This window comes from Sarcophilus harrisii, chromosome 1 (genome assembly GCF_902635505.1).
Source record: "Sarcophilus harrisii chromosome 1, mSarHar1.11, whole genome shotgun sequence".
Taxonomy (NCBI): domain Eukaryota; kingdom Metazoa; phylum Chordata; class Mammalia; order Dasyuromorphia; family Dasyuridae; genus Sarcophilus; species Sarcophilus harrisii.
The window spans coordinates 203,032,952-203,057,848 of record NC_045426.1 but is presented as its reverse complement, the minus strand read 5'-3'; positions in this window follow the sequence as shown (position 1 = coordinate 203,057,848).

Sequence of the window (24,897 nt, the reverse complement as noted above, 5' to 3'; positions counted from 1 at the left end):
CCTGGGAGTGCTATATAGTAGGGTCTTGGGAAAAGTTATATTGAAATACTTCTATCAATGATTATAAATCTAAATCTAATTTGGTTAAAAATGTGTTCTGAAACTAACATCATTGTGGCAAATCAAAATGGACAATCTAAATTATACTTGGTATTTAAGATAATCATGCATAAGAGACAGAGAGTATTATGGGATATAAAATGTATGATTTTGATTGCATTAAATTATTTCTTTGCACAGCCAAGATTAGAAAAAAAGCAGAAAAATAAGGGCAAAGTTTTACAGCAAATTTCTCTGATGCTTTCTCAAATATTAAAGACAACTGATTCAAATTTAAAAGAATACAAGTTATTCCTCAATTGATATATGGTCAAAGGATATGAACCAGCAGTTTTAATAGGAACTCAAGGCTTTCCATAGTCTTGTGGAAAATATGCTCTAAATCACTATTGATTAGAGAAATATAAATGAAAACAACATACACTTATCAGATTGGCTAACATGTCAGAAAGGGAAGACAACAACTGTTGGAGGGAAAAATTGGGACACTAATGAATTTTTGGTGAAGTTGTAAATTGGTCTAAATGTTTTTGAGAGTAATTTGGAACTATGACCAAAGAACTATAAAAGTGTACATACCCATTAGGGTATTAAGTCTCTGAACTGAAAAGATCAAAGAAAAAAATACAAAAAAAATGTACAAAAATATTTGTAGCATCTCTTTTTGTGATTTTAAAAATGATAAATTGAAGGAATGTCTGTCAATTAGAAATGTTTGAACTAGTTGTGGTATTTGACTGGAATGGAAAACAGTTGTGCTAAAAGAGATGATGAAATGATGGTTTCAGAAAAACCTGGAAAGATTTATTATATTATATTATTATAATTATATTTATAAATTATAATTATATTATATTATATTATATCAAAGTGAAATGAGCAAAACCAAGACACCATTGTACACAAATAATTGCAATATTGTATGAATGACTTAGTTATTCTATTTAATACAATGATCCAAGACAATCCAAATGATTTATGATGAAAAATGATATTTACTTCCTGAGAAAAGAGAAATGGAATCTGAATACAGATCAAAGCATACTTTTAACTTTATTTTCTTAGTTTTTAAAAAACTGTTCTTTTGCAACATGGCTAATATTATCCCCTGCACATGAATAATCCTTTGCCTTTTCAAGGAAGGGAGAGGGTAAATGAGGAAAGGAGAGAATTTAGTACTCAATTTAAAAAAATTAATGTTATATGTTTTTATAAGTAATTGAGAAAAAATAAAATAATTTTTAAAATAAGATGATACTAACTGGGAAATTTATGAATTAAACAAATCTGAATCCAATTCCAATCTCAGAAACATATTAGTTGTGTGACCATAAGCAAGTTACTACATCTGTGTTAAAGGGAATAAATGATAGCCGCCACTTTCTAAGATTATTGGGAAAATTATATGATGATAAAGCACAGTTCTTGCTATATGTGGGGTGTGTGTATGTGTGTGTGTGTGTGTGTGTATAAAATATTTTATATATCTATATATAGATATAGATATAGATATAGATATAGATATAGATATAGATAGGTGCTAAGCTATGGGACTCTATTGAGAGGGAGTACCGAGGACCTTGACCTTTGATGCACAATAAGTTTTCTGCCCCATTGCAGAAACATCCTTGTTGAGCAAGGAGCAGTGATTTGTGATCATGGGAATGAGTCTTGAACCTGAGGGTCACAGTTGGTTGCTCATGAGCAGGGATGACTTGACAAGGTCTCTCACCTGTGAATGAGCTTCTGAATTGCTGGATTGGCTCTCCTCCCATTGGCAGATACCATGCATACGCAAAACCCACAAACTGCTTCTCTGAATGGTGAATGAGGATTGTCTACTGTTCATGTGCTGATCACGCTTGCAAAAATGTGTATCAACAAGGCTGTATGGCATAATAAGCTGGAGCTCTTTTCACACCCTATGAGTCTTCTGCCTCATTCATCTCACTTCTGAGATCAAAGGGCTCATATGCCACGAGGTCTTAAAGATGCCTGCAACAAGTGGCGCCTAGGAACAGGGACAGGAGTTTAGAAGGATGTTAGCGCGACCACTTCATGGTCAAGCACTGCTACATTGTTAAGACAACCTCCAAGAGGACTCCAGAGGGAGAACCTGCTGAACTGTGCTCTTTCTGGACCAGGCAGAGTGTGGCAAAGATGGTTAAGTAACCTAATGGGGCAGAAAATAGGCACCTTACTCCCTTCAGACAGATAATAGCAGAAGAAAAATAGATAGTTTCTAGAGGTTTTGGGTTAGCTATCAGATATTCACTGTATGTAGAAAAACTTCAGAATGTGATTACTCTTAAATTTATAAATTAATGACAAACAAGTGACCTTATATATGTTTATTGTTGAATATATATTGTACCATAAGAAGAATAATGATAACTTAGCCCTAAACTATAATTAGTAAAATTTTGCTATTTCAGGTAAAAATCTCCTTGTACTATAATTGATTGTCTGAATTATCATTAAACTAATAGTTCACTATTTGTGGAGAATGCCAATGCTTCTCAAAGACTGCACAGTCTGAAAACTATGATAGGTGGATGTCTATGTTTGAGATGATAGAGGGGAGGACCTTGGTATAAACTAAGAGAGGGTCTTTATGATTTGGTTTAATAGGAAAAAAGGATATCTGGTTTAGGTATTAGCACCATATCTGTGTCATTAAAGGAATTTGGTAGGATTCCTTTTTCCCCTATTTTTCCAAATATTTTGCACAGTATTGGAATTAATTGTTCTTTAAATGTTTGGTAGAATTCACTTGTAGATTCATCTGACCCTGGAGAGTTTTTTCTTAGAGAGTTTATTAATAGCTTGTTCAATTTCTTTTTTCTAAAATGAGATTATTTAAGTAATTTGTTTCCTCATCTGTCAATCTGGGCTATCTATATTCTTGTAAGTATCCATCCATTTCATTTAAACTATCAGATTTATTGGCATACAACTGGGGACAAAATAGCTCCTAATCATTGCTTTATTTTCCTTTTCATTCGTGGTAAATTCATCCTTTTTATTTTTTATACTAATAATTTGTTTTTCTTCTTTCCTTTTTCTAATTAAATTAACCAAAAGTTTATCTATATTGTTGTTTTTTTCCTTAAAACCAACTCTTAGTTTTGTTTATTAGTTCAATAGTTTTCTTTCAGTTTTGTTAATCTCCTCTTTGATTTTCAGGTTTTCTAATTTGGTATTTAATTGGAGTTTTTGATTTGTTCTTTTTCTAGCTTTTTAGTTGCATATCCAATTCATTGATCTTTTGTTTCTCTATTTTATTCATATAAGAATTTAGAATATGAAATTTCCTTAGAAACTTTGGCTGAATTCCATAAGTTTTGAAATATTATCTCATTATTGTCATTCTCTTGGATAAAATTATTGATTGTTTCTATGATTTATTGTTTGACCCACTCATTCTTTTTTTAAATTTTCATACAAATTACATTGTGAAAGAAAATATAGATCTCTCCCCTCTTAAAAAAAAAAATTGAGAGAGACAGACAGAGAGAGAATGCTTTAGTCTGTATTCAGACACAATCTGTTCCTTTTCTGGTTATGGATAGGATTTTTCATCATAAGTCCTTCAGAATAGTCATGGATCATTGCACTGCTGAGAATAGCAAAGTCATTTATAGCTTATCATCCCCAGAATATTTTTATTACTTTGTATATATTAATACAATTCACTTTGCTTGAGTTTATAGAGAACTTTGCAGGGTTTTTTTTTTCTGAAAACATCCTGCTTATTATATCCCTTAGAACAACATTCTATAATAATCACTAACCACAATTTATTCAGCCATTCCCTAATTAATAGGCATCCTCTCAATTTCTAATTTTTTCCTTAAGAAGAGAATTGCTATAAATATTTTTGTACATATAGATCATTTTCCTTTTTAAAAAAAAATATGTTTTAGGATTTATGCCTAGTAGTGATTTTCTTAGGTCAAAGTATATGCATGAATTTATAACCCTTTGGGCAAAGATCATATCTTTTGTTCATTTATCAATTGGGGCATGGCTTTTATTTTTTTTTTAAATAAATTTGACTCAATTCCCTCTATGTTTGAGAAATAGGGCCTTATCAGAGAAACTTGCTTCAAAATTCTTTTTACTATACTATTGCTAATTGTATTTCCCTCCTTTTATTCTATTCTCTCTCTCTTTTCACCCTGTTCATTCTAAAAAATGTTTTTTTATTGACTACTTCCTACTCCATTATTCCTCTCTTTATCATCCTCCCCCCTTCCCATATCCCATTCTCCTCTTACTTTCCTGCAGGGTAAGATAGACTTTTATACCCATATTCAGTATATATGTTTGAGCCAGTTCTGATGAGAATAAGTTTACTCACTCACCCTTTCTTTCTCCTCCCCTCTATTGTAAAAGCTTTTTCTTGCCTCTTTTTTTAATGACATATAATTTACACCATCACCCCCACCAGTACATTCCTCTCTTACCTCTTAATTACATTTTTACAAAGATATTCTCCTTTCATATTCAAATCACATTTGTGCACTGTCTATATCTACTTCTTCTAATTGCCATAATAATGAGAAAATACTAAGGAGATATAATATAAGTGTCATGCTCCCATGTAGGAATATAAACAAATAAACCTGATTAAGTCCCTTAATATCACTTTCTTGATTACTTCCTTATGCTTCTCCTGAATCCAGGAGAATTTGAAAATCAAATTTTCCATTCAACTTTAGTCTTTTCATCACAAATGTTTGAAAATCCTAAATTTCATTGAATTTCCATCTTTTCCCCTGAAGGATAATATTCAGGTTTGCTGGCTAGGTGATTCTTGGTTGTAATCCTAGCTCCATTGCTCTCTGGAATATTATATTCCAAACCTCTGATCTTTTAATGTAGAAGCGGCTAAATCTTGTGTTATCCTAACTGTGGCTCTATTATACCTGAATTGTTACTTTCTGGATGCTTGCAAAATTTTCTCTTTGATCTTGGAGTTATGGAATTTGACTATAATATTCTGGGAGTTTTCATTTTGGGATCTATCTCAAGAGGTGATTGGTGGATTCTTTCAATTTCTTTTTTACTTTTGATTCCAAAATATCAGGACAGTTTTCCTTGATGATTTCTTAAAAGATGATATCCAGGTTCTTTTTCTGATCATGACTTTCAGGTAGACTAATCATTTTAAAATTATCTCTCCTGGATTTATTTTCCAGGTCAATTGTTTTTCCAAACAGACATTTCACTTTTTTTTTCTATGTTTACATTTTTTTTAATTTTACTTTATTGCATCTTGATTTTTCACAAAGTAATTAACTTCCATTTGATCAATTCTAATTTTTCAGGAATTATTTTCCTCTGTGAACTTTTGTACCTCCTTTCCCATTTAGCCAATTTTGCTTTTTAAGATATTCTTCTGCTCATTAGCTTTATTTTTTCCTTTTGCACCACTCTCAATTCGTTGCCTTATTTTTCCTCTATCTCTCTTACTTGATTTTCAAAATCCCTTTTGAACTCTCCCATAGCTGAGCTCAATTCTTATTTTTCTTGGAGGCTTTGGATGTAGCAGTTTTGACTTTGTAATATTCTTCTGAGTGTGTGTTTTGATCTTCCTTGTCACCATAGTAATTTTCAATAGTAATGAACTTTCCTTGCCTCATTTTCCTTGCCTTTTACTAGACTTTCAACTTTTTGTTAAAGTAGGGCTCTGTTTCTAGGGTGTTTCAGGGATTTTGTGCAACTGTTTTCAAAGATCCTTCTAGTGACCTGATCACAAGCACTATTTTCTCTCTTGGAACTATGGAGAATATTCTGCCCCACTGTAGCTATAAGATCTAGTGTGCTAAAGCAATAAACTTCTACATTGCTGATGTTGGAGCTGGGGCTTGATCCAGGGCTACACTTGTGTGGCCTGAGTTGGGATTGCATGCTGGACTTCCACCTTGTTGTTACAGATCTTTTCTGTTGACTTTCCAAGTCTTCTTGGTGTCTTTGGGTTGAGGCATCTAGAAGTCATCACTATTGCTGATGTTTCAAAAGTCTCCAGACCTATTCCTGCTTGCTGAAATAAGGCCTGGGCTGTGCCTGTGGCTGTGGTTGGATCTGCACCAGGACTGCATACTGGACTCCCATCCTAATGTTACAGATCTTTTTTGTTGAGCTTCTTAGTTGTCTTCAGCTAGAAAATACTTTATTCCATCTTTTTGGGTGTTCTGATGCTCCAAAATTTCTTTAGAATCATTATTTAAAGGAATTTTAAGTAGTTTTTAGAAGAGTGTGGGTGAGTTCCTGCTTCATTTCACCATCTTGGCTCTGCCTACCCACTCATTCTTTAGGGTTAGATTATTTAGTTTCCAATTAATTTTTGGTCTATTTTTTACAAGGTCTTTAATTACATGTACTTTTAATTGTATCATGATCTGAAAAGGATGCATTTACTACTTCTGCCTTTCTGGATTTGATTGTGGGGTTTTTAATACCCTAATAAATGGTCAGTTTTTATGAAGGTGCCATGTACTGCTGAGAAAAACGTTTATTCCTTTCTATCCCCATTCAGATTTCTCCAAAGGTTTATCATACCTAACTTTTCTAAAGTTCTATTCACCCCTTTAACTTCCTTCTTGTTTATTTTGTGATCAGATTTACCTAGTTCTGATAGAAGGAAGTTGAGATCCCCTACTAGTATAGTTTTGCTATTTATTTCTTCTTACAACTCACTAACTTCTACTCTAGGAATTTTGGTGCTATATTACTTGGTGCACATATGTTTAGTATTGATATTGTTTTGTTTTTTATGGTACCCTTTAGCAAGATGTAGTTTCCTTCCTTGTCTCTTTTAATTAGATCTATTTTTTCTTTTGCTTGATCTGAGATCAGGATTGCTACTTCTGCTTTTTTTTTTTTTTTTTTTTTTTACTTTGGCTAAAATATAATATGTTCTACTACAACCTTATTATTACTCTGTATATATCTCTCTGCTTTAAATGTCTTTCTTGTAAACAAAATATTGTAGGATTCTGGCTTTTAATCCATTCTGCTATCCATTTACATTTTATGGGAGACCTCATCCCATTCGCATTGACAGTGAAGATTACTAAATTTGTATTTCCTGCCATCCTATTTTTCCCAAGTTATATTTTTTTTTCTCCTTTCTCTTTCTCTCCTCACTAGTGTTTTGCTTCTGATCAGCACCTCCCTTAATCTGCCCTCCCTTTTTTTTTTTCAATTTCCTACTTTCTTATCCTTTTCTCTTTTTATTTCCCCCTTTCCCTTCCTATTTCTCTATAGGATGAGATAAATTTCTATATCAAACTAGGTATGTATGTTATTATTCCCTCTTTGAGCCAAAGCCAATAAGATTAAGGTTCAAAGAACACTCATTCCCCTCCTTTCTTTCCCTCAATTGTAAAATAAGTCTTTTTTACCTTCATATGATATAATTTATCCTATTTTATATCCCCTTTCCTCTTATTCCAGCAAAAATCCCTTTTTCCATTCATAATTTCTTTTTTATAGCATCACATTAAAGCTAAATTATATCTGTAACTTCTCAATATACCCCATTCTAACTGTCCTGACAAAGATCCAATTTTCAAGAGTTACACATATCATCTTCTTTTGTAGGGATATAAACATTTGAATATTTAAAAAACATAGGGTTTTTTTCTTCTGTTTACTTTTTTATGTTCTTTTGAATCTTGTGTTTGGAGATCAAATTTTCTGTTCAGCTCTAGTCTTTTCATTAGAAATGATTGAAAATACTTTATTTTATTGAATGTCCATCGTTCCCCCTGAAAGATAATGCTTAATTTTATTGGGTAATTTATTCTTGACTATAGTCCAAGCTCCTTTGCTTTCTGGGAAATGCTATTCCAGGCTTTTTTTTTTTTTTTTTTCAGCATGGTTTTCAGGTAGACCAATAATTCTTAGGTTGTCTCTTCTGGATCTATTTTCCAGGTTACTTGTTTTTCCAATGAGATATTTTGCATTTTCTTCTATTTTTTCATTTTGTTTTAATTTTGTTTGATTGATTCTTAATGTCTCATTAAGCCATTCAATTTCATTTGTCCAATTCTAAATTTTAGTGAATTATTTTTTTCAGTTAGTTTTTTAAAATCTCCTTTTGTATTTGGCCAATTGTACTTTTAAAGGAGTTGTTTTGTTACATTCATATAGTAGGGGAATTTTCTCCCCATTTCTCCTATTTTATTTTTAAGGAATTGTTTTCTTTTTTCATTTCACTAAATTTATTTATTTTTTTTATTAAAGCTTTTTATTTACAAAACATATGCATGGGTAATTTTTTCCAACAGTGACCATTGTAAAACCTTTTGTTCCAAATTTTCGCCTCCTTCTCTCTATTCCCTTAGCTGGCAGGTAGTCCAATACATGTTAACTATGTTATAATATATGTTAAGTCCAATATATCTCGTTACACAAGAAAAATCAGATCAAGAAGGAAGAAAAAGAAAAACTGAGAAAGAAAATAAAATGCAAGGAAATAACAACAGAGAGTGTGAGAATGCTACATTGTATTCCACCCTCTCTTCCCACAGTTCTCTCTCTGGGTGTAGATGGCTCTCTTCATCACTGAATAAGTAGAACTAGTTTGAATCATCTCATTGTTGCAGAAAGACCAAATTTATTTTTTAAGAAGTCATTTTCTTCAGTATATATTTTTTCACTTCACCAAATTTATTTTTAAGTTGTTTTCTTTAGTCAGTTTCTGTGCTTCCTTTTCCAAGCTGTTAGATTTTCCCCCAAAACTTTTATAATTCCCTTACCTATTTCTCGTTTCTTTTCCTTTTTTTCTTCTATTCCTCTTTTAACATCTTTTTTGAGCTCTTCCAAGAGAGCCTTTTGAGTTGGAGATCAGTTCATATCCCACTTTGAGGTTTCACCCGAAGGCATTTTGCCTTTGCTGTTCTCTGTTTAGATTTTCTGTATCTCCATAGTACCTCTCTATGGGTAGAGCTCTTTTTTGCTTTTTTTGTTCATTACTAAAAGTTGAGGTCTGCTCCTAAGGCACAGGGAAGATTGAACCGGCTTTCTCTGCAGGATGACAGGGACTTCTCACTGCACTGGGGCTGCTAGTCCTGCAGGCTTCCCTACTGTGCTAGATGGGCATGGCCAAGTCCTGCTTGCCATGCTGGGGTTCAGGGGCTCACCATTTGTCTTCTATATTTGTGTTGGAGGTCTCACAACTAGTCTGCTGATCCATCGGCCCTCTGAACCAGGACAGAGTAGCCAATACTGCTATATTTTGGCTAGGAGCCTTCTGCTGGATTCCCTGAGCTGGGTTTCTCCATGGTGGACCTCATCTAGCCTTCCTGCACTGGACCACAATCCTGCCTGCCCAATTGAGACTATCCTGAAGTCCTTCCAAGATATTTTAAACTGGAAAATTATTACATTCTGAATGTTTGTGCATCCTGTCACTCCAAAATCTGTTCAGAGGCTTGATCGTGTTGATTCTGAGAGAAGCTGGGGAGAGCTCAAGTAATGTTCTGTCTTCTTTCTGTCATCTTGGCTTAGTCTCCAGCAGTTTAAAATTATGCCAAAGAAGTTATTAAGTTGTACATACCTATTAGCATCCTAATACTAATGATAGGCTTGTAACCACAAAAGATTAAAGGCCCCATGGTACAATAACTCTTTATATAGTGGCAAAGAATGTGAATGGGAGGAGATGCCTTTAAATTGAGGAATGGCTGAACAAATTTGATTATATGAATATAATAAAGAAATCTGGCCAAGAAGTATGAACTGATATAAAGTGAAGTGAGTAGAACCAGAATTATTTATATTATAACAAGAGTGTCAAAACAAACAGCTTTGAAACACTTAAGAACTCCAATCAATGCAGTGACCATGGAGGAATCCAGAGGACAAATGCAATCCATTTCCTAGCATGGAGGTACTGTACTTGAGACAGAATGAAACAGCCATTTTTATGTAGTCAGTGTGGAAATTTGTCTTACATGTTTCTTAGAAGGAATTTATCAGATAAATCGGTTATCTGTTCCCTGGACTTCTTCAAGTGGAAACTAGATAGATGACCACTTGCTAGAGATGTTTTTAAGGGTATTTCTGTTCAGATTGAACTACATGGCCTGTGAGAGGTCCCTCTATAGTCTGAGATTCTGATATTTCTGGGATTGAATAAATCTATGAAATAGATGATATCAATGATTTCTTCAGTCATCAAATATTATGAAGAAATGAGTCCAATTCCAATAACTTTCATATTGGGTCAACACATATTATGGATTATACCATTATAACTTTAATGATCTGTTACCTAATTATTTAAAGAACTGAGCAATTTTTAGCTGGTGTATTCTTTTTTATTTTTAAAAAATTTTAACAATAGCTTTTTATTTTAAAAATACATATGAATGTGTGACCCTGGGCAAGTCACTTAACCCCAATTACTTCAGGGGAAAAAAAGACATGCAAAAATAGTTTTCAACATTGATCCTTGCAAAACCTTGTGTTCCAAATTTTTTTCCCTTTCTTCTTCCAATCTCTCTCTCTTAGATAGTGAGTAATTCCATATAAATTAAACATATGCTAGTCTTCTAAACATATTTTGACATTTATCATGCTGCACAAGAAAAAATCAGATCAAAAAAGGAAATAAATGAGAAAGAAAAAAAGTCAAGTGAACAATAACAAAAAAGGTGAAAATACTATGTTGTGATCCACATTCAGCCCCACAGTTCTCTCTCTGGGTGCAGATGGCTCTCTTTAGCATAAGACCATGGGACTGGCCTAAATCACCTCAATGTTGAAAAGAGCCATAGCCATCAGAATTGATCATTGTATAATCTTCTTGTTGCTGTGTACAATGTCCTCCTGGTTCTGCTCATTTCACTTAGCATCAGTTCATGTAAGTCTCTCCAGGCTTCTCTGTAATCATCCTGCTGGTTGTTTCTTATAGAACAATAATATTCCATAACATTCATATACCATAAATTATTCGGTCATTCCCTAACTGTTGGACAATCCACTCAATTTCCAGTTCCTTATCACTACAAAGAGGCTGCTTCATGTATTTTTTTTTAATTAAAAAAAAGTGCTAATGATGCTTCTGCTTCATATTGCTGCCATTCACCACCAAGTCCTCCAGTGTACCTCATATAAATACACTCACTTGTAAACAAAAAAGTACAGTTATAACTGATTTATTGTCATAATCACCAGATTTATTTCATATGCATATTTGTATGTATCCACGTTATATGTCATGTACATGTACATATTAAACCTAACCCATATTGAACCTAACCCTTTCATTATATTTTTAACATTAATTTTTTTATTTCCCTACTTATCTACCAATAATATTGAACAAAGAGAAATTTGAGTATGATAATTGTGTTATTCAGACAACAGATTTTTTGGGGGGATTTCTTGGGAATAAAAAAAATCATCAAAAACAAATTTCTTCACACCCTCTCTAGCTCCTGAATTTAAAATGTGGACTTCATTAAAATCCTATCTTTGAAATGCAAATAGGACTAATATCTTGCCAAATATCAGAGCAGGGGGCTTAAGATCTGAAACAAGAGTTCAAATTCTATTTAAAACACAACTTTCTCTGATTTTATTGTTAGGCCTTACTGATTTTTCATTTAGCAGGAGGTTAATTAGATACAATTGCAACACTGTTGTGCTGCTGCAGGGCACAATATAACAGGACAATTTAGAAATGGTTGGAATTTATAAACAATAGGACATGCCAGCTTGAAACTTAAAGCAAGTTCAAATCAGAATTTTCAATACAATTTTAGTAACTTCACTAGAATTTGGTTCCACAGCACAAATAATAATTGAACTAAAATTTTCATTACAATAACCTTCTCAAGGTTACAAGGTAAAGTCAGTTTCCCAATATGTTTGTCTGCATTTTGACTCCTAGGCACAACTGCCTGATGCTAACATCTAGATGCTCTTCTACAAAAAGAAACAGAGGGATTTTAATTTGAATTATAGAATGCAGATTTTCCTGGCCCACAAATTTAACAGTTATGCAAAGAGATTACCAATAAATCATGAAATGCAAATGAGTATTCTAGAGTTAGTTAGACATTTAGTTTTCTGGCTATCATGTTGAAAGAAAAAAAAAGTTATCATGCCTGTAGATCAATACTTGTTGGGTAGCATACTCTTCCCTTGGGCTTGTCTTTTGTTTCCCAAATCTGAGATCTTCCTTCTTTTCCTCTATTTAATTAATCAACATTTAAAATCCAAATTAAGTCTGATCTTTCTTCTAAAAGTTTCCATCAGACCACTTTTGCCAATTTTAAGCAAATTTTCACTTCTCTGAAAGCATTGTAAATATTGACTATATAAGTTATTTGTCAATTAATTATATTGTCGTGATATGTTGTTGTGTTATATTCTTGCATATGGTTTCACTCTTTTATTATTGTTTAACTCTTCACATAATTACATTTATCTGTGATTGAAACTATAAATTCCTTGAAGGCAGAAGCTATTTGTTATACTTCTTTATATTCTTCACAGCACAGCATTATGATATCTAGTTTCTAGAATAACAGTTAATTTAGTTATTTAGCCTAATTATTATTGTCTTCAAAGTGCCTCTGTGAGTGCCTGATATATAACAGATCTTTTGATTGACTAACTGGTACATGATACATACTGATACATATAGAGACCACATATCATCAAATCATCATCATCAACAAAATATTGCTTATTCAGGAGAATTATACATTTGGGCTTTAGAGGTGGATAATCCATCTTTCTCAAGAACTTCAAAGAACATAAAGCATTCCATTTTTCTAAGCTCCATAAAGTGAGAATGTCATTTGATTTGTTCTATAAAACAGGAATAGTCCTGTATTAATTAAATGCTTTTCTCTATGATTTTTGCAGGACAATATTCCAGATATTAAGGCATAGAAGACAAGTTCTTAGCTATATATTTGTGAAATTGGAAGAAATGTCTAAGCTTTCTGAGATAGAGTAGAGCTGTAGAAAAAGGGTCTCAGATAATATATGGACTCAGGATCCTATTTTTACAAGAAATTTTAAATCAATTTTTTTATTCAGGTTGTAGGAGGATAAACATTTGAAAATATAGCTTCACAAAAAAGGCGACATTGCTTAGAATTGAAAATAAACTATTTTGTGTAACTAGACAGAATATAATTATTCTGATGCGTGTCAATTGCTGAATAGAGAATCTTTGGAACTAGAATCCAGTATCACAGAAACAGAAAGACAACATTATTACCAGGGAAAGCTTTTACCCTGTCACTCCCCTGACTTAATGGATGGGTCAGTTTATACTTCTTAGGAACAAGAGAAGGACAGCATGAGAGACAGAATAGGTGATGATGTATAGAGATATATTTTTCCTTAGGCTATGAGCTGAATGGAATATATTACTTTTCTACCTTGCTATTTGATTAGATTTTTTCCCCCCAATTACAAATGAAATCGCCAACTTCATTGTATTTATATATTTGGACCCAGTTCTTAAGAGCTCCTAAATGTATGGAGATATATAGTTTCCAGCTTCACACAGGAAAACTTTACCTACCATCATTAATTGCTTCCTAGAAGATCTGACATTAGGTAAAGGCTAATATAGAGAGCAATTAAAGTTAGAGGAACATCATAAAATGGCCAAATGAATTCCAGTATTACACAGTTTCATAGTGGAGTTTGGTTGTGCTATTTTAGCAGTTATGAAACATGATTAAGGGAATATGCCACATTGATGCTAGGTCTTTATCCCTACCCAGTGATCTGTTTCCCATAGAAAAAATTCTGAATGTTTTATATATATGCTGTTCAGAGAATATATTTATATTTGAATGATGCAACATTCAAATTCACTGTCATATAGCTAGCTCTTCAATCAAGTACATTAATATTTCTTTAGGTAATAAATTTGTCAAGGAAAGTGACCAAATCTGTTTAATTTAATTGATATTGCACTTATTTCCAAAATGTTTACAGCAGCTTTCTTTGTGGTGGCAAAGAACTGGAAACTGCAGAAATACCCTTCAATTGGGGAATGGCTAAACAAGTTTTGGTATATAATTGTGTAGTATTCCAAACTACTGTGTAATAAGAAATGATAAGCTCAATGATTTTAGAAAAACATGGAAAGACTTGTATGATTATCTTTTCTTGTTATCTTAGCCAAACTGACGGGTATAAGGTAGTACCTCAGAGTGGTTTAATTTGCATTTCTCTAGTCAATAAAGATTTAGAGCATTTTTTTTCCAGATGACTATAGAAAGCTTTAATATCCTCATCTGAAAACTGCTTGTTCCTATCCTTTAGCCATTTATCAATTAGGGAATGACTTGTATTCTTATAAAATATGACTCAGTCCTCTATATATTTTAGAAATGAGGGCTTTATCAGAAACAACTGGTTGTAAAAATTCTTTCCCAGCTTTCTGCTTCCTTTTCTGATTTTTGCTACAAAACAATTAGTTATTTAGCCTAATTATTATTGTCTTCAAAGTGCCTAGGTGAGTGCCTGATATATAACAGATCTTTTGATTGACTAACTGGGTACATGATACATACTAATACATATAGAGACCACATATCATCAAATCATCATCATCAACAAAATATTGGTTATTCAGGAGAATTGTACATTTGGGCTTTAGAGGTGGATAATCCACCTCTAAATTGATTTTGTTTGTACAAAACTTTTTTTAATTTAAGGTAATCAGAATTATCCATTTTGCTTTTCATCATGCTCTCTATTTCTTCTTTGATCCTTCCTTTTCCAAAGGTCTGATAAGGGAACTATTCCTTACTCTCCTAACGTGCTTATAGTATCATCCTTTATATCTACATCATGAATGTATTTCAATCTTATCTTGGTATAGGATGTAAGATGTTGGTCTATGCTTAGTTTATAAATCTTTCTAAAATCTGTTCCAATACAGAATAATTGAATGAATTGAAAAATATCTAAAAATGTTTAAATAAAATGGTTTGTCTAAATAACCTACTCAATTTAAAATATATATATATACTTTTAAACTGTTGTTTTTAAATCTGTATTTGTTATCTCATTCGATTTTGAAATAATATGCATACATAAGCTTTACTGTTATTTATATTGGATTCATAAATGTTATGTAACAGGTCTTTCACTCAACTCTAGACTCCTCAAAATTCTCAGTTTCAGTATGAGCAGGTGCATTTGGCTGGAACCACCATCCTGTCCAGACTATTCTTTGCAGATCTAATAGGAACCACAAGTCAAATAGCAGATCATGTAACTGAAACAGAATAATAAAATTAATAACAGGGAAATACTGTGTAGTAAGGTCATCTTTAGATCTCCAATAAATACATGAGAACGATCTTCTCACAGTGCCAATGTTGGAAAAGCCCTATAGTTCCCTCCTAGAGAAATGTATCTACCACAATGAAGAAAAAAGGGCTATTTTGTACTGCAGTGGAAGCACCTCTGTTGGACACTTAGCATCTTGCTTGTCAAGCTGGTATTTGCTGAAAATTCTTTCTGAAGAAGCTAAGTCCCAAAACTTTGCTTCTGCTCCTTTTTATTCCAAAGCCATTTCTATGCCATTGTTACTACAGATTTCTTGGTTGTCCCTGTTAAAACTGTCCCACTTATTGCTGCTATTGTTTCAGGTAAATGTTCTTTTAGAGCCAGACTTCAGGGCTGCAGGTTTTTGTGGCTATTTTTTGATTTTTAGGCCTCTTTCTTTCTTTGATTTTTAAAGAAGTATGAACTTAACTATGAGCTAACAGGAATTGCAATATGTAGAGAACAGAATAAAACAAAAAAGATTTTATGGGAAATTGTGAACTACTATTAACACAGTTTTTGAAAGTGTATATTAAATTTAATATAATTGTAACAGAACTGTCCTGTTTGTGTCCCCTTTTGAACTTTCTTCTGTCCTGTTTTATGTGTTTTTTATTTCATCGATGCTCTTCTTTTTTAATCTTCTTGTCATGTGATTTGATTATTATTACTTGTCAATTCCTTCCACTCACATCTCCTTCTCCCTCAAATAGGATTCCTCTCTGATAACAAATAAGTTAAGTCAAGCAAATCAATCCATATATTTAGGCTTATCTTTTTACCTAACTCAATTTCACCCAACAAATACTCAAAAAGACTGTTCAGGTTACTTGGAGGTTACTCTTCCTCTATTATTTTGTTACCGTTTCAACAGAGGCTTTACTCCTATCCTGGTTAGATTAAATGACTTTCTTTTACTTCTTCCCTACCTCAGGAGACAGGAAGTATACCTCAACAGCCTTTATCTCTTATTAAATCTGAGGCAGGAAATAAACAATCATAATCCATTTTGTTTGTCTTTTTTATTTTCATCAAGCTTCCCTAGAAAAAATATCTCTATCATGTAAATATTTTGAAGTTTCACTAAGCCTCAATAAAGCACAAAAATCTTAGGGATGGGGTGAGGGAGATTTGGCAGTTTATTCCTCTTATAGCAACACTATGTTATACAAAACTTCTAAAAACTTAGGAAACATATATGTAATGACTTTTATGTTATTTTCTTAGAGCATAACATCACATAAAAATCTAATGAACATTAAAAATTGAATAATTAAAATTTTAAGAAAAAATATGGTTATAACTTCCGAAAGAAAAAAAATCCCTTTTGCATTATAACTGAAATAACTCATACTTGTTTAAATAACATTTTTCCAACTTGAAGTTATCTTTTTGAATAGGAAAAAAAATGACCTTTGTCAAGATACTCCCAAAGGAAAATTGTAGGTGTGAAAACAACAACAACTTTCTAATTCTCAGGTTACTTTTAAATTTTCTTACTGTTAAAAAAAATTGCCATTGAATTAGCACTTCTAACCTCCTCCTCTTTTTCCTCTGTGAAGAATTTCAAAATCAGAGAGGTTAAATGAGTTCAGTAATAAGGAAATATAAACAAACTCCATTACAATAAAATACAAAAACTCACCTAATTTGTGTATTATGTAACTTTCATTCCTGCCAGGAGGAAAGGGAAAAAAGTTGAGGTGAAAAGAAACCAGTCTGCTCTCCTCAGGGAGAGGGGATACTGGGCTAGAATTTTATGTCTGCTCCCCTAAATAGTTAGTCTAAGGAATTCTAGGTTCAGTCTAACTTTTCATCTCTGTAATTTTGGGATGGAAGAAGAATCCCAAGTTTTATATACAAAGTTTGGCCCCTTTCCCACAAAATACTGTTTCCAAAGTGTTTATAGCAAAGGATCCCATTTATCCAAATATAGCAAAACAGAAAACAGACAAGATATATATAGGATAATATATAACAGATAATACAGAGTGAAGGGGCTTTCCCATTGGGAGCAAGATAAGGCAGCTCAACCCAGAGGGTAGTTCTAGATCTCACTCAAGGGAAGGTTCCCCCAAATTTCTAGTGTACCCAGCTGGGCATAGGGACATGATGAAGACTACCCGGTTTTTTTGTTGTTTATTTGTTTGTGTGTTTTTACTTAGTCCCAGAGCCTTTTTGAAGGAATATTGTGCTAGACGAGTTTGTTTTTTTTTAATTACCCTGTGCCTGGCATATAACATGGTACTTAATGTTTATTGACTGATTGATACTCAGACCTTCACTCTCTTACTCAGCTATCCAACTAGCTACTAAGTCTTGTTGAGATCTCTTGCATCCATCCCCTTCTTGCCACTTACCCTATAACCACCCTACTTCAGATCGTCATCACCTCTTGACTGTACTATTAATAGTAGCCAACTAACTAGTTTTCTCCTCATCAAATCCATCCATCTAGAGCTGTCACAGTGATTTTCATCAAGCATAAGCTTGACCATATTACTTTCTTACTCAATAAATTACAGTCATGCCCTATTACTTGTAGAGCCAAATTCAAACTCTCCTGCTTAGCATTTTAAGGTCTTCATAACCTGACTCCAAACTACTTTTCTGGACTTATGTAACTACACTACAGCGAGCCCTACCTCTGGTGTTGGGTCACTAAGAGACCACTGATCCAATTTATTGATTACTGTTAGTCTAAGAAATTGGTCATTCTCAGACCATTTTCTCTCAGTTCAAACATTTAACACTACTGTAGATCAATCCCCTGGCATTCTTTATTGGGACTATTGGTCTCCCTGCCTTGAATATCTTTCCTCTCCAATTTATTATTTACAGAGCTGTCAAAATGGTCTTCATAAAGAATAAGAGAAGGGGATCTTTATTCTCCTGGCTCTAGTTTATAACTTACTTGAAGCACATGGTGTATTCAGTCTTATTCAGAGTTGTTTTCTGTGATGGTCGTGTATTTTAAGATCAGCCGGAGTCAGGAATTCAGGTTAGGGGAAAATCGTCAATCTTTATTCTCAGTGAAAAAAGATCGGAGGTGGAAGAGAATGGGCAATAGCAATGTGTGCAGCTGAGTCAAGAAGCTAGCTAGACCAGAAGCCACATGACCAGCAGCTACCAGCATAGAACCCAGGCCCAATCTCTCCCTGCCTCTCTTCCCGTCTCTCTGCCACCACCACCAAAATCGTCATTTCCTATACAACACATCAGGACTTGCACAGAGAGTGGGTGGGGGCCATTCTTTATCCAAGCATGTATATTAATAGAGTATAGTCCAATTACTATTTAGCCTCACGTGCTTGGGACCTCAGTGCATCAACTCAAGCCTCGGCCCATTACAGTTTTCCACCTTTGGTATCTATCTGATTCACTTAATTCTCACCTGTGGCTCCAAGAAACTATTGCATGTGCAGCAGACAGACCCCAGTAAACTGTTTGGGCAGATGGGCTAAACCAGGTTGAAGATAACTGAGGAGCTTGGTGAGTTAGGTGGGGTATCTACCAAAAGCATGTGAAGACTTCTAGTTGAATGGATGGATGAGAACAATTTGTTCCAACAGTTATAAGAGCAGTGGAAGTAGACACTGGAAACACCAAGAATTTGGTTAGACATTGAAGATACCAAGATCATCCACTACATCCCAAGCCATTAACTTGATTTTTGTCTTGCCACTGGATGCCTCCATTGTTCAACTGTATAAAAGTAAAGGAAATAGATTGTCTTATGACAATCACCTTGGGGGAAGGATGGGGCTCTTAGTCATTGCTGGCAAAATTCTTGCCAGAGTCCTCCTTAATAGGCTGATCCTTCATGGTCATATACTTGAAAGCCAGTGTGGCTAAAAAACAGCTGATATGGTATTTGCTGTCCAACAACTACAGGAGAAATAATAGGAGCAGAACAGAGATCTGTACACAAAAGTTGTTGATATGACCAAAGCCTTTGATCCTTTCAGCTGTGAGAGCATGTGGAGAATTATGTCAAAATTTGATTGCCAGTATTGTATTTAATGACAGCTTGCTTGAACAGGTCTGAATAATGGACAACACTCTTGAGTTTTCCTAGTTACCAATGGAATAATGTGCTTGCTCCCATGCTTGTGAGCATGATGTTTTCAGCAATGTTGTCAGACACCTTCAACAGAGATGAAAACAGCATCAGGGTCAGCTCTCACAGTGATGTTAAATCACTTAACTTGAAAGGACTACAAGCTAAGACTAAAGTGGAGAGAGAGCTGTTCGCAGATGAGCCTCTCAGACTCACTGCAGCCTCTGAGACTAAAATGCAACAAACTAAGGATTGATTCTCTGCTGCTTGTACTAATTTTGATTTAACAATTAACAGCAAGAAAACATAGGTTTTCTATCAGTTACCACCATACTATCCATATGTGGTATTATCGGTTACAGCAAATGGAGTCATTTTTAATGCTGTTGATAAATTCATTTACCTTGGCAGTACACTTTCCAGGCAGTGGCCACAGATGATGAGATTGACACAAGCATTGCCAGAATTAGCTTAGTGTTTGGGAGGCTCTGAAGGAAAATGTGTGAGAGAAGAAGTTTTAGACTGACTAATTTTTGTACAAAATTTGTACAAAGTCTTTGTAATACTTTTTTTGTTATATGTCTATGAAACCTGGACAGTATACCAGCATCATGCCAGGAAACTGAAATGTTTCCTACTAAGTTGCCTTAACTTGATTCTGAATATCAAGATAAGATACCAGACACTGAGGATCTTTCTCAAGCTGAATTGCCAAATATTCAAACTCTACAGCAGAGAGGGCAATTAATTACAATTGGCCGACCATTTGTTCAAATGCCAACCTTTCTTTTGCCTGAAATATTTTTATGGAGAACTTGCACAAGGCAAGCGATCAATCACATGGAAGTCAAAGATACAGATACAAAGATACAGAATTTTTGGATTGATTGTGTGACATGCGAGACGCCGGCACAAGACTACCCAGCATTGCACCCTCACATTAAAGAAAGACCTGTGCTCTACCAGTGAAAGAGAATTGCAGTAGCTCAAAAGAAATGTGGAGATGCACAAATTTGGAGACATCCACTCCAAATATTCATATGGCTTATTTGGGTTCAAGCTGTGACAGTCTTCTGAGTTCATGTTGCTCTGATCAGCCATAGTTGAAAACAGTGTACCTTGACTCATATTTTGGTACTATTCAAGAATGAAGGACAACAATCAAGCAACAACTTATTCATAATGCCTGGTCTATTCAAATAGCAGTTCAGTTTTTTGATGTCATTCACAGAAGTAACACAAAACATTTTTTCCAAATTAAATTTTACTCTCTCTCTTTTTTTTACATATATATTTAGTCTTCATTTTGGAATCTCATTGATACTACTTTTCACTTTTCAGAATCTAGATAGTTTTCTCTGCAGATTCAATATTTCCTCCTTTTAAAAAAAAATCCAGACAAATGTTGTATGATTTCCAGATCAAGAGAATTGCATTTTGTCAATTCTTTTAAAATAATATTTTATTCATTTTAATATTCATTTTAATTTTTTTTGAATTCCAAATTCTCTTTCTCCCCTTTTCTTCCTCTCTGATATGGTAAGCCATATGATATAGATTCTACATGTGAAATCATGCATAATTTATTTCCATATTTTCATGTCACAAAAGAAGATACCAACCCTCTTCTCCCCCAAAATAAAAATAAATAAAAAAATAGTATGATTTGAACTACATTTAGATTCTATCTATTTCTGGATGTGGATAGCATTTTAAATCATGAGTTCTTTGAATGTTTTGAATCATTGTATTGCTGAGAATAGCTAAATCATTCACAGCTGGTCATCATGCAGCTTTTCTATTATTGTATACAAGGTTGTCTTGGTTCTGCTCATTTTACTTTGTATCATTTTGTGTAAGTCTTCCAATTTTTTTCTGAAAGCATTCTGTTCATCATTTCTTATAAAGCACAATAGTATTCCATAACAATTATATACTATGCTTAATTGATAGCATGCCAAAATTTCTCATCTTTGTAACCACAAGAAGAGCTGTTATAAATATTTTGTACAAAAAAGTCCTTTTTCTTTTTTCTTTTAATCAGTTAGAGATAAGAGACCTAGTAGTGATATTGCTGAATCATAGGGTATGAACAGTTTGAGAATTCTTTAGACATAATTCCAGATTTCTTTCCAGAAAGGTTGGAACAGTTTTTAAATTCTTAGCATGTATTTTTTTATCCCTCCATAGCATTTTATTTTTCCAAATACATCTAAAGATAATTTATAACATTAATTTTTGTAAAACTTTGTATTCCAAAATTTTTTCCCTACCTCCCTCACCTTTCCCCTCTGTGATATCCTTTTAAACATATTAAACATATTTCTATATTTGTCATGTTGTTGAAGAAGAATCAAACAAAAAGGGAAAAAACCATAAGAAACAAAAAAAATAAGGTGAAAATATTATGCTTCAATCCACATTCAGTTTTCATAATTATCTCTCTCTGGATGTGATTGACATCTTCTGTATGTTAAATTCTTAACATTATATGATGATTTTACAAAAGCAAAATAGTTTTTGAAAAAATATCAATTGCTGACATTCTAAGTTGATTGCATTCAAGGCAAATATGGGTAAATCATGATTAAAGTATAAAAGTATTCCAAATACCAAATTTGGAAATTCATTTTAAAGGAATAACATTTTAATATGATTAGTTTATGATGCCATAATTTCCCTCCAGACTCCTTATCTCTGTCTCTTGTTTACTTTCTAACCTGGCCAGAGTCAGGTAGCAGAAAGACTATCACTCTGAAGTCTTAGAAAGCTCAGAAATTTCTCACACAAAAATAAAGACAAGCATGTTGTTATTCCCACTTTGGTCACTAGATGTCTTCAGAGATCTGCTATACAATACTCTCAGATTGATCAAGTCATGGGAAGACTATAGCTAAGTTTACACAAATAAACAAACAGCAATTATTAAACATTGTTAATGGAGCTCCAAAAAGAATCAGTGTGCACACAAAAGAACCCTTTTTTCAGAGCAATATTGGTATTTAAATTAATTTGTTCTATGCTTTAGTTATCTCTGTCTCTGACAAAGAAGACAAGGCTTCCTGAACCTTTCATATGTTCTGAAAAGTATCAATATGGTTTACACTCTCTAATTAAACCCCACCCTCAATTTGGGAGTAGTCTTCCTTGAGGAAAAAAATTCCTTCAAGGGACTGTTCCCAGGGGATTTTGCTATTGTCCAATTATTTCCAAATTCTTATACTAAACACAAAACAGCATCTCAAGACAAATATAAACAGATAAAATTGTGACTTTTCCCTGATAGAGAACTAAAAGATAAATTCAGAGATCTGCATTTTATGAGAGAATCAGGTCTTAAACGAAGTTCTCTAGAAGCTTTCCCTTCAGGTGGAACATTAAACCAGGGATACCCAAAAGAAAAGGGAGGGCTTTCCCTAAGTGAATTTGAAGAACTAAGTTCTATTCGCTAATCTCGTGGGACTTTCAAAACTGTCTTGAATAAATTTAATGAAAGTAGATTGAGGTATAGATTCTGTACAAGATCAATTTATTAACAGTGACTAGCATAACTTGTTAATAAAGTGGATCAGACTGGCCACTCTATTAAAGCAAGCAACTCTAAAGAGAAGAAGGGCACCATATTGTTGACACTTAAGAAAGAAGGAATCTTGGTAATCTTGGAACATTACAATTAGCTATACTAATAAAGGTGGCTTGACATTCAGGAAAGGCTGATCATATCTCTTTTTGAGCATTAGGGAATGTAAACGGCTTTATGGGACCCATTTCCATCTTGTAATCTTTGCTAGGAGATCAAAACTACCTGACATGCAATCTCCTTGGAAGAGATGAAATGTTCTCTAATTGCATAAAGACAGACAAGGACAGATAACATATCTTTTTGGGAATAGTATCAAGTTAGCTTAAAGATAACAAACATGTGCTGGAAATACTGGCATGAAAAATATCAACTCTTCTTTCAATTATAACTTTATAACTTGATTTAATAATTATAATAATTACAACTTTATAAGTTTAAACAAAGGGAGAAAGATAAATTCCTAAGCTCAATTCAAGAACATAGAAAAGTGAAGTGAAAGAGTATCTAAACAAACCCCATTTTAGGAAAAGAAATTGATAGGTTATAAATGAACTTCCTAAAACAAAACAAAATAGTGAATTCTATCAAACTTTTAAAGATCAAATCATTCTAATGTTAAATAAATCATTGGAGCAATAGACAATAGAAACAATTGGAACAATAGGTATCATCAAACTCCTTTTATGAAGCAAATATGGTATTTATACTTAAACTAGAAAGAGCAAAAAAAGAAAAAAATCCCATTATAGACCAATTTCATTAATGAATATGGATGCCAAAATCCTAAAAAAAAATACTACCTAGGAAACTACAACAACAAATCACAAAGATTATACATTATACTCAAGTGGAATTTATACCAGGAGTACAAGAAAGGTTTGACATAAGGAAAACTATCAAAATAATTGATCATGTCAATAATAAAAGTTTTAAAATCATATAACTATCAATAGATGCAAAAAAAAAATTGACAAAATGCAACATTCATTCCTGTTTAAATAAAAAAAGACCCTTGAAAGTTTGCATATGAATGAATTTTTCCTTACAGTGTAAGAAATATCAACAAGCTTTCCTTTCCTTCTCAGTAAGATCGGGAGAGAAACAAAGATGCCCATTATCAGTAGTATTACTTAATATTGTAGAATTAGAAATTCTATAAGAAAAAGAGAAGAAAGAGAAATTGAAGTAATCTGGGCAATGAGGTAATAGAACTATCTCTTTCTGCAGATGATTATCATATTATACTTGGAAAATCCCATAGATTCAATTAAAAACCTACTTGAAATTATCAATAATTTTATCAAAGTACCAGAATATAAAATAAACCAACATAAATCATCAGCACTTCTATATATCACCAAGAAAATCCTGCAAAAAGAGCTAATAAGCAATAAATACCTCATTTAAAATAATCATAATCAATATAACATACATAGAACTAGATGATAATTATAAAGCACTTTTTATATAAAGTCAGATTTAAATAATTGGAGAAATAATAATTGCTAATGGGTGGGCAGAACCAATATAATAAAAATGACAATTCTATTTAATCTAATTAGTCAATGTCATTGCAATTAGATTGCCAAAAAAAAATCTTATGGAGCTAAAAGAAAATAATAACAAAATTCATTTGGATTAATAAAAGATCAAATATATTTGTATTTGTACTCACTTTGAAGTTGACAGAGTCCACATCCAGTAAGATGAGGCTTCTGGGACACAAGGCATTCACCTGTTCTCTTTCTCCTTTGCATGAATTAACAATAATTATTTAGAGTTGTATGCTGATTTCTCCCTAGATGGTCCCAGCATGACTCCATGGTCATCTCAAGAGCCATTTCTCACCAGAAACACAGTGTTG